Source organism: Babylonia areolata, chromosome 4 (assembly GCF_041734735.1).
Source record: "Babylonia areolata isolate BAREFJ2019XMU chromosome 4, ASM4173473v1, whole genome shotgun sequence".
Lineage (NCBI taxonomy): Eukaryota > Metazoa > Mollusca > Gastropoda > Neogastropoda > Buccinidae > Babylonia > Babylonia areolata.
In genome coordinates this window covers 28,925,702-28,938,201 of record NC_134879.1, presented here as the reverse complement: position 1 = coordinate 28,938,201, position 12,500 = coordinate 28,925,702, and the positions used below count along the sequence as shown (strand labels likewise).

At 43.5% G+C, this 12,500-nt stretch overlaps 1 long non-coding RNA gene across 1 annotated transcript in view; it reads right to left on the bottom strand.

Annotated features, from left to right (window-relative positions):
- Positions 1-12,500, bottom strand: part of LOC143281641 (uncharacterized) — a 90,885-nt gene that overhangs the window by 405 nt on the left and 77,980 nt on the right. Inside the window, exon 3 of the long non-coding RNA XR_013055149.1 lies at positions 1-1,129. This exon is cut by the window's left edge and continues 405 nt beyond it. This is a non-coding gene — a long non-coding RNA (uncharacterized LOC143281641). The remainder of the gene's footprint in view (positions 1,130-12,500) is intronic.

The following is a 12,500-nucleotide window of genomic DNA, read 5'->3' as shown; positions in this document are numbered from 1 at the left end:
GGTGACGGCGCCTGGTGGGTAAAGGGTGGAGATTTTTACGATCTCCCAGGTCAACATATGTGCAGACCTGCTAGTGCCTGAACCCCCTTCGTGTGTATATGCAAGCAGAAGATCAAATACGCACGTTAAAGATCCTGTAATCCACGTCAGCGTTCGGTGGGTTATGGAAACAAGAACATACCCAGCATACACCCCCCCGAAAACGGAGTATGGCTGCCTACATGGCGAGGTAAAGAACGGTCATACACGTAAAAGCCCACTCGTGTGCATACGAGTGAACGCAGAAGAAGAAGAAAAATCATTCTATCATGATGTGAAGATACCCAAGTTCGCACCATGACGCTTTAAGGGCCCAATAGTCGAGTTGCTGAAGCGTTGGACTTTCAATCTGAGGGTCCCGGGTTCGAATCTCGGTAACGGCGCCTGGTGGGTGTATTTCCGATCTCCCATGTCAACGTGTGTTCAAACCTGCTAGTGCTTGAACCCCCTCCGTGTGTATACGCACACAGAAGATAAATTACGCACGTTAAAGTTCCTGTAACACATGTCAGCGTTCGGTGGGGTTATGGAAACAAGAACATACCCAGCATGCACACACCCGAAAACGGAGTATGGCTGCCTACATGGCGGGGGGTAAATAAACATTACCTGTCTGTCTAAGTGTGTATGACCTCGCACGTGCTTGAACTCTGATTGAATGACACAGGAAACGAATGATGAGCGCCCAATGGCAGCTGTCAGTCAGCTCTACCCAGGTAGGCAACCTGTTGCGGCAAATGACCCCGAGTTTGTAAAGCGCTTAGAGCTTGGTCTCCTACCGAGCATAGGCGCTCTATATGTATACATCAAATCAAATCAAATCCAATCAAACTGCACAGAACGGGACAGCAGCAGCAACACACAAAACCCTTCCATCGTCTGTCTTCTTTTGACGTCTGTCAGCTGCACCCCAGGAGCGGGCCCACATGATCTGGTCGGTGCATGGTCGCCTCAGCTTTCTGACATGCAGTTCATACTTCCTGTTCAACGTTCCATGGCTGCTTAAGCTGTGCGGATTTGGGGCTAAGTCGAGTCGTCGTCATCGTCGTCTTCGTCGTCGTCGTTGTCATCGTCGTCGCCACTGCGAATTCTGAAACATGTATAAGACACAATTGACCGAATCAGTCGAATCATTGACTTCTAAATTAAACAGTAAGCAACGACGGCCGACGATGACGATCACAATGATGATGATGTTAACGACGACGATGACGACGACGATGATGATGATGATTGATGATGATAATGATGATAGTGATGCTGATGACGATTTTATTTCAACATTAAATTCAGACAAAGGTTTACACTTAACGCTGATTATCCCCCCCCCCCTCCCCGCTCACCCCGGACCCCCTCCTTTTTTTAATACCAAATAGATGTGGTCTGGCGTATATGGATCACCCCACACGCTCTGACATCTCCTTGAAACTGAAACTGAAATAATAAAAAAATAAATAAAAAAGGGAGAGGAGTCTGTGTTTTTAAAGACGAGATGGGATAAAAAAAAAATTGAAAAGAATTTTTTTTTTTTAAACAACAACAACCGTCGACCCAACCTCTGGAAGAAAATTAAATAAGAAGACGAGAGAGAGAGAGAGAGAGAGCACAGCAAACATGATTATTCAAAAATACTATGTTAAATGAAAGCAGGAATCACTTTCTTTTGCCCAGGAGAGAGAGAGAGATAGATCCATGAAGTTCATGAAAGGGAAGGAGCAATAGTTTTTTGTGCATGTGTGCGTGACTGAAACCGGATTGAATGACGCAGGAAACGAATGATGAGCGCCCGATGGCAACTGTCAGTCACTTCTACCCAGCTAGCTAAGCAGCCTGTTGTGCAAATGACCCCGTGTTCGGAGAGCGCTTAAAGAGGTTTGTCTCCGACAGAGGATAAACGCTACAAATATATCCCTATCATATCATAGTATAGCATAGCATAGCATAGCATTGAATGCTAAACAAAGAAAGCTTATAAATGAGCTGGGGAACGATCATACAAAAAAGAAAAAAAAAACAGAAAGAAAAAAGATTCATCGACAAAAATCTGCATGGAATGGAAAGAGAATGAAAGGTTGGAGAGAAAGAGGTTCGGACAAACAGATAATCATGGAAGAGGAGAAAGAGAGAGAGAGAGAGAGAGAGAGAGAGAGAGAGAGAGAGAGAGAGAGAGAGGAGAAGAGAAGAATTGAAAACGTAAAGTTCTTTTTTTTTATGAACAGGGAATGGGAAAGATTACAAAGAGAAGAGATCAAGACAGAACGCTTACTGAAGGTGGGGAGTTGGGGGGGTGGGGAGGGGAGGGGAGAAAAAGTGAGACTGAATGTGAGGGGACCTTATGAAAAGCACACACACACACACACACACACACACACACACACACACACACACACACACACACACACATGCACGCACACGCACACACACATACACACACACACACGCACACACACGCACGCACGCACGTGCACGCACACACATGCACACACACATACAAACACACACACGCACACACACGCACGCACGCACGCAAACACACACACACACGCACACACGCATACACGCACACACACATACATACACACACACGCACGTGCGCACATACACACATACACACGCACGCACACACGCACGCAAACACACGCACGCACACATGCACGCAAACACACACACGCACACACACACACACACACACACACACACACACACACACACACACACACACACACACACAAGCATAACACTCCACCCACCCAACCTTCCCCTCACCCCCCGAAAACCAGCTATCATCAATTCATATTTAGAAGAAAAAAGAAAGAAAAAAAAAGACACTCCTTCCTCCTCCTTCCCCTCACCCCCTTCCCCCACCGTCCCTCTCTTCCCTCCATCACTACCTCGACCTACCCCCTCCCCCTCCACACCCTCCTTCCCACACACACACACACACACACACACACACACACACACACACACACACACACACACACACTCACCTCCCTCTCCTAAGTCTACCAGACAAGAGCAAAAGCATGAAATAACGAGATGTGCGGTTTGAAACAAAAAGAACCCCGCCAAAAAAAGAAAGAAAAAAAGAAGAAAAAAAAAAAAACGTGAAGAAAGAAATTCATACAGACATGCGATTGGTGCTTGGAAACTCCTCTTAGACCCTTTGATCCTCTGAAGTTTACGAGTCAGCCCGCCTCTACAGTTTACGACGGCTCTCCAGCAGGTCCCAGTGAAATAGGACACAGCGCACTCCTCCAGGATCGAGCCGTTTAGAGTCGCTCGTGGCCTCATAAATTCTGACCACTTTTCTCCCCCCTTTTTTTATTTCTTCACCACACTGAGCTATATAGCTAGCATGCTATATTATAGTGGTTTATTTCTTCCCCTGACATCGCTTCGCGGTGTCGTAAGTTGGAAGGTGTGAGAATTCTTTATCATAATAATATAATGCCTGCTTCGTTGCGAGATTATGGGTTTTGTGGTATATCATCTTTTTATTTATTCCTCTTTTTTTTATTTTCTTCTTCTTTTTTTTTCTTGCGCAGGGTACGGGGGTGGATGTAGGGGTGGGTGTGGGGGTAGGGTGGGTGGGTGGCGATAGATTCTGAACGCAGAAAGGAAAGAAGAAAGAACGAATGAATGACAATAAGAAAATAGAGTGGGAAAGTAGTTGGTTGGGGGTTCTCTCAGAGAGAGAGAGAGAGAGGAGAGAGAGGGAGTGGGAAAAGAGGAGAGAGAGAGAGAGAGAGAGAGAGAGAGAGAGAGAGAGGAGGGGAATGGGAAAAGAGGAGAGAGAGAAACAGAGAGAGACAGAGAGAGACAGAGATACAGCGAGTTTTCAGTGTATGCACACCGTCATAAGTTTACCGAGTGATATAATGATGACAGTGATGTCGATGCGGGCTTCCGTTGTCATCGTCTTCTTAATGATCATCATTATCGTCGTCGTCGTCGTCGTCGTCGTTCTAATCATCATCGCCGTTTTCACATGTCACCCAATCACATAATGATGGCATAAAGATAATGATATGGTGTTGGTGAGAACGACGATGACAACGATGAAGACAGGGAAAGAGGAGGTGGAGAAGAAGAAGAAAAGAAGAAGTGGATAATCATTGTTATCACTATCATCAGCACATCATCATCATCATCATCATCACCACCAACACCACCACCAGCATCACTATTCTCAACATCACCATCATCATCATCACCACCACCACCAACATCACTATCCTCAACATCACCATCACCGCCACCACCACCACCACCAATATCACTATCCTCAACATCAACATCACCACCATCACCATCACCACCACCACAAGCATCACTATCCTCAACATCATCACCACCATCACCACCACCAGCATCACTATCCTCAACATCCTCATCACCATCACCACCATCATCACTATCCTCAACATCATCATCACCATCACCACCACCACCACCACCACTACCACCACCACCAGCATCACTATCCTCAACATCACCATCATCACCACCGCCACCACCACCACCACCACCACCAGCATCACTATCCTCAACATCATCATCATCATCATCACCACCACCACCACTCCCACCACCAGCATCATTATCCTCAACATCATCATCATCAACACCACCACCACCACCAGCATCATTATCCTCAACATCAACATCATCACCATCAACACCATCACCACCACCAGCATCACTATCCTCAACATCATCATCACCATCACCAACACCAGCATCACTATCCTCAACAACATCATCATCACCATCACCACCACCAGCATCACTATCCTCAACATCATCATCACCATCACCACCAGCATCACTATCCTCAACATCATCACCACCACCACCACCAGCATCACTATCCTCAACATCAACATCATCATCACCACCACTACCACCAACATCACTATCCTCAACATCATCATCACCACCACCACCACCACTATCCTCAACATCACCATCACCACCACCACCACCACCAGCATCACTATCCTCAACATCATCATCACCATCACCAACACCAGCACCACTACCACCACCAGCATCACAATCCTCAACATCATCATCACCACCACCACCACCACCACCACCAGTATCCTCAACATCATCATCACTACCACCACCACCACCACCAGTATCCTCAACATCATCATCACCATCACCAACACCAGCACCACTACCACCACCAGCATCACAATCCTCAACATCATCAGCAACTTCATCATCATCATTCCCATTATCGTATTCTTTTTTTTAATCTTTGCAATCAGCATCCCCCAGCCTCCCTTCTATCCCCCCCCCCCATCCCTCTCCCTCCCCCCCCCATCCCAATCCTCCCCGCCTGTCAAAGACACAAAATGCACACAAGACAAGCCCATCGCTATGTAGAGATAGATATCTGGCATCTCTCGAGTCCTGTAGGTGCCAGCTGCATTGCTTGAGTTCTACCTTTTTGACAGTTACACGTGACTAATGTTATGCCTACCGTTGACCGAACTTACGCCATTGGTCCGGGTTCCATACTACACACAGTTAGTAGCGGGTTACGACCATTACTAGGCTCTTCCGTCCGAGCAATGCAACTGGCTTCTGGGCTCCTGACCACGCAAAAAACAACAACAAACAACTAAACAAACAAAAAAAAACAATTGTGTGTGTTTTGTATTATATATATGGAGAGATGGGTGAGGGGTGTGGGGGATGGAGGGTGGGGGGTGGGTTTTTTTTGTTTGTTTGTTTTTTGTTTTTTTGTTGTTGTTGTTTTTTTTTGGTCTAGGCCAGACTTCGTTTCGGAGGGTTGGAGGGGGGGCGGTGGTTGTTGTAGGAGGGTAAAGAGGGGGTCGGAGGGGAGGGGGTGTGGCGGTATGAATAGGGGAGTGGCGAGGGGGAAGGTGGGGAGGTGTGTGTATGGTGGGGGGGTGGGGAGGGGGGCATGGTTTGGGGTGAGGTGGGATGGGGTGGTGGAGTTCGGGGTGGGAGGGCTGCAGACAACGTCCGGTGAGTTCTGGAAACAAGAATATACCCAGCATGCACACACCCGAAAACGGAGTATGGTTGCCTACATGGCGGGGGTAAATAAACAAAACGGTCATACACGTAAAATTTTGAATGTTACATGTTTGTCTCAGTGTGTAGGTGTGCGTGCCTGAAATCTGATTGAATGACACAGGAAACGAATGATGAGCGCCCAATGGCATCCGTCAGTCGGCTCTATCCAGGTAGACAGCCTGTTGTGTAAATGACTCCGTGTTTGTAAAGCGCTTAGAACTTGGTCTCCGACCAAGGATAGGCGCTATATAAGTATTCATATCAATCAATCAATCAATCAATCAATCAATCAATCACCACCACTACTGCCATCATCACTACTACTACCAGCACATCTGCCCAGCCTACCTACCTATCGTACCTACACCAACCTTCCTCACCTTTCAAATACCTTTCCTTTACTCCATCCGGCGTCTGTTCTTCGTTCCCAACTCTCTTTCCTCCTTCGCATATATACATACATACGCATACGCACATACACACACGTATACACAAGTACAGGCACAGACACAGACAGACAGACAGACAGACACACACACACACACACACACACACACACACACACACACACATGCGCATCACATGCACAGGCACTTGCACACATACATACATACACACAAACACACACATAAATTATTATGGTTCTGTTCTGTGATTTAAAACAACAACAACAACAACGGCAACAAAACATAACCTTGGCATCTCCCTTTCTTCCCCCTCCCCTCCCCACCTCCAACACCTGAGCTTTGTTCCCCGCAATTCGTGTTGTGAAGTCAACTATAAGCGTACAAAAAAAAAAAATATAATAAAATAAATAAATAAATAAATAAATAAATACATAAATAAATAAATACATAAATAATAACTAAATAAATAACTAGATAATAATAAGTTTTTGCGCCTTACATATTATTATTAGTAGTAGTAGTTCTTTTTTATTTATTTATCTATTATTATTATTTTCTTCTTTTTTTTTTCTTCTCAAGGCCTGACTAAGCGCGTTGGGTTACGCTGCTGGTCAGGCATCTGCTTGGCAGATGTGGTATAGCGTATAATTATGGATTTGTCCGAACGCAGTGACGCCGCCTTGAGCTACTGAAACTGAAACTGAAACTCGTGTTGTGATGCGCACACACCCACTACACATACATACACCATTTCTTATGCATACAGATCCATGCCTTTTACGCATGGGCATACATACATACATATATTCCTTATTTTTTTCTTTCTCCTCCTCCTCTTTTTCTTGTCTTCTTCTTCTTCTGCCTCAGCTGATCAGCTGATATTAGGACAAAATATTACACACACACACACACACACACACACACACACACACACACAGGCACAAGTATGGTATTAATAAACGACATAGGGAGACATATATATATATATATATATATAGAGAGAGAGAGAGAGAGAGAGAGAGAGAGAGAGAGAGAGGGGGGGGGGGGGAGACTTGAACACAAGAAACAAGGTGTTGTTCAACTCAAAACACTGAACACAGGTGTGCGGCCCACCTTGTCAAAGCCGCGCACTCACACTCACTCACAGACGTCGCGATAAAATTAACGTCTCTTCGTTCTGCGCGCAGCTGGTACGGAGTTCTCTCCCATGTACCGCGCCGTTCGCCTTCATCGAGATCAAGTGAAATTCAGCTGAGTTCTCAGTCACCGCCTCGATTAGATCGTGCGCGCTCTTACCACCACAGCTTGGACACTTTTGTATGGTATAATATCACGGGTCAGAAAACGTCCCGTTTTAGATTTTGGTCCCAGAACATTTTTGCTGTTGTTGTTGTTGTTGCAAACATCTATTTTTTGTGATTTATTTATTTCTGTATTTTTTTTTATTTTCTGAATTCATATTTGTTTTGGTTTTATTTATCTGTTTGTTTATTCATTTATTTTTTTCAATTCATGTATATGTCAATCTATCGTCATATTTATTTATCTGTATATTTATTTATTTTGGTTTGATTACGATTTGTTTTTAGTCTTGTGTCTTTGATTTTTGTCGTTGTTGGTGGGTTTTTTTGTTTTTGTTTTTTGTTGTTGTTGTTTTTTGTTTTGTTATTGTGTGTGTGTGTGTGTGTGTGTGTGTGTGTGTGTGTGTGTGTGTGTGTGTGTGTGTGTTGCTGTTTCTTTTGCACCTGGAGTCGCGACAGAACTAGACTGTGCCAGCTGATCAGCTGATATAAGGACAAATGATTTCACACACACACACACACACACACACACACATATATATATATATATATATATATATATATATATATATATATATATATATATATATATATATCAAGGGCTTGATATGCATCTTATTTTTTTATTTTCATAATTTTTTTTTTATTGATGGCTTGATGTAAAAAAAGCAATTGTTGCTTATTCAATTTGCCATCATGAAATAAAATCTTGACATGACTTGACTAGGTATCACCTCCACTGAGATTCTCGTGTGCTGTTCATGTGTTTTACACCACAAATTAACTTCTCCTATTGGTGATGCTAAAGAAGCCTGTATTCTGTACACAATTCAAAGGATGCCCGGTTGCTATCTTTGAAGAAGGGCTTAGTATCTGTTCATAATATGCTGTTATCACCACCACCACGCTCATTCCATTTTCTTTCTTTCCAACAGCTTCTGCAGTTGACTTCTTCTTCTTCTTCTGCGTTCACTCGTAGGCACACGAGTGGGCTTTTACGTGTATGACCGTTTTTACCCCGCCATGTAGGCAGCCATACTCCGTTTTCGGGGGTGTGCATGCTCGGTATGTTCTTGTTTCGATAACTCACCGAACGCTGACATGGATTACAGGATCTTTAACGTGCGTATTTGATCTTCTGCTTGCATATACACACGAAGGGGGTTCAAGCACTAGCAGGTCTGAACATATGTTGACCTGGGAGATCGTAAAAATCTCCACCCTTTACCCACCAGGCGTCGTCACCGTGATTCGAACCCGGAACCCTCAGATTGAAAGTCAAACGCTTTAACCATTCGGCTATTGCGCCCGTCTTCTGCATTTGACGACCTTTGTCTGTTTATAGCTTCTCCCACTGTCTCTTGTGTCTTTATGCATATTGGTGAAGCAAAACACTTTTTTTTTTCAAAATGATGAAAGAAGTTTTGTTTTCCTAACCACGCTATTTTTTTTTCTGCGCTGCATGCAATCTAGAGCCAGCAAACATATATAAATGTCAAATAACCACGCGATAGATCATTCCCAAGGCAAACGAAACCAATATCTGGACAGAGGTGTTCATAATCACCACGTTCCTGAAGCAAATTCTCTGTCTGTCTGTCTGTCTGTCTGTCTGTCTCTCTCTCTCTCTCTCTCTCTCTCTCTCTCTCTCTCTCTCCACTAGACAGCGTGACATACGTAATCTATCATGTTTCTTATATAAAGCATTCAAATTTTGAGAAATTGTTACCTCGTTGTTATTTTTCTTGAACTTTTGTTTCTTATTCTGGTATTGTTTTGTTGAAATTTGATTTTTTATTCTCGAATATTTTGTAATGATATATGTTCACTCACCCCTTCACGAAAGGCCATGGTCTGATGAATAAACCATTCGCATTCTCTCCCTTTGTCTCTCTCTGTCTCTGTCTGTCTCTGTCTCTGTCTCTGTCTCTCTCTTTCTCTCTCTCTCAGTCAAAAGCTTTCTGCGACTGAGGATGTTCAAACTCTTACAAATCCTTATCATCTCGTTTGTCGAAGACTAACAGTGGGTGCAGAAGGTGTGCATTCCGAAAACATCTTTTCCCTCGATATCACGTTCCTATACGCTTTAACAAAAAAAAAAAAAAAAAAAAAAAAAAAAAAAAATGCGTAGACATTAATGTCCAAGTGAAACATCGATGAACACAATGCTTCTTTAAACTGTACAATCTTCTTTTCTTCTTCGTTTTTAAAAAAAAAAGATTAAGACAATAGAAAGTTCCACTGATCGAGGTCGCAGCTGCGCCCACGACATAGTTTCACAGATGCCCATTTGTCTATGTGTATGTGTGTCTGTTATTCTGCCTGCCTGCATACCTCTCTCTCTCTCTCTCTCTCTCTCTCTCTCTCTCTCTCTCTCTCTCTCTCTCTCTCTCTCTCTCCGTGTGCTCCCGAAAAGCCGTAATACGATTCGATATATATATATATATATATATATATACATATGTGTGTGTGTGTGTGTGTGTGTGTGTGTGTGTGTGTGTGTGTGTGTTTGCTGAATGTGTTACCCCCTTCAGAAAGGGGCTTTGGACTGAATCTAAATACGATATTCGTTTTTTTTCTTCTCCTCTCTCTCTCTCTCTCTCTCTCTCTCTCTCTCTCTCTCTCTCTCTCTCCCTCTTTCTGTCTCTTTCACGTCCTATCTCAGGAAAGTATAACAAGCGACCGTTTGAATAAATTGATGTCATCAGCAAATCCGAATGTGGTTTAAAAAAATATATATACACACACACACACACACACACACACATATATATATATATATATATATATATATATATATATAGAGAGAGAGAGAGAGAGAGAGAGAGAGAGAGAGAGAGAGAGAGTTTTTTTGTTTTGTTTTGTTTGTTTTTTTTGTTTTTTTGATCGAGCTTAATGTGTCCATAGCACAGTCTATATTATGTACGAAGACGTGCGTTCTAATTCATAGCATTATATTTGCATGACGGTATATTTTCTCACACACTCCTTCAAGTATATAGGGCCTTTGGCTTGATATGAATAAACCATTCCTTCATTTCCCTTGCTCTGTCTTACACACACACACACACACACACACACACACACACACACACACACACACACACACACACACACACAAACACACACACACACACACACACAATCTGTAATTGTCACGCAAGGCTGGGAAACTAATTAAATGCTTCTATGAAGGAACTAAAGACTTTTTTTCCCCAGCACACACACACACACACACACACACACACACACCACACACAACACACCCACACAACACACACACACACACACACACATCGGCTGAATCGAGCGCCCAAGGCAAGTTGTATTCAAAAGCAGCGCCGCGTACACTCCACTCCATAGCGAACTAACCACATTTTTCACAATGCTGGCGCGGTTCTGTTTAGACCATGACCTCCGACTGTCAATGAAATCAAAGAAAACACAGCAGATATGCCAACACACAAGCCCCCCAGTTTTTTTTGTTTTTTGGGTTTTTTTTGTTTTTTCGCTTGCATAATGCGACAGTTGCCAACAAGGGTTTTTATTCACACGCCGGACTTTTAAGCCAGCTTCAATAATTCATAATTGTTGCGTTTTTTGGAACGGATGTTTCTTTTTACTTTATTCATTTTTTTCTTTTTTATTCAACAGGCTTCTGAAACAGATGACGTAATTATTCTTATAACTCTTTTTTTTTCTTGTTCTTTTTTTTTTTAACATATATAATCTGACGGTCAAGCCATCTAAGACGTCTCTGGACAGTAGACTGGGAACATAATATGCTTTCTGAGGAAGGAAGAAAGGTGGCACAGTGGTTAAGACGCTCAGCTGTCAGCCAATGTAGAGAGTCCATGAGGGTGTGGGTTCGAATCCCGCTCTCGCCCTTTCTCCCAAGTTTGACTGCAAAATCAAACTGATTCGGATGAGATGATAAGCCAAGGTCCAGTGTGCGGAACTCACACTTGGCGCACTGACCCATGGTAACGAGTGTTGTCCTTTGACAAAATTCTGAAGAAGAATCTGTGGAGTGATGGCCTAGAGGTAACGCGTCCGCCTAGGAAGCGAGAGAATCTGAGCGCGCTGGTTCGAGTCACGGCTCAGCCGCCCATATTTTCTCCCCCTCCACTAGACCTAGAGGGGTGGTCTGGACGCTAATCATTAGGATGAGACGATAAACCGAGGTCCCGTGTGCAGCATGCACTTAGCACACGTAAAAGAACCCACGGCAACGAAAGGGTTGTTCCTGGCAAAATTCTGTAGAAAAATCCACTTCGATAGGAAAAACAAATAAAACTGCACGCAGGAAAAAAACAAACAAACAAAAAACGGGTGGCGCTGTACTGTAGTATAGCGACGCGCACTGCTTGGGGAGAGCAGCCCGAATTTCACACAGAGAAATCTGTTGTGATAAAAAAAAAAAATATATATATATATATATATATATATACAAATATAAATACGACGAATAAAACTGAAACGAAAACTGCTTTCTGAATGGACAGCCCTCTTCCACGGCTAACTCAGGCTGAGTCTTGAGCTAGCAGACCGTAGTCTACTGCGCTACAGATTTACAAGCAACGGGTTCTCGTTGCCCTGTCGAATTCATTGTAGCTGTAATGTGGCATTGTCAAACAAAATCATGTTGCGTGTTTGTGCACTGACTTTCGCTCAAGTTCTCTTTCTTCTTCTT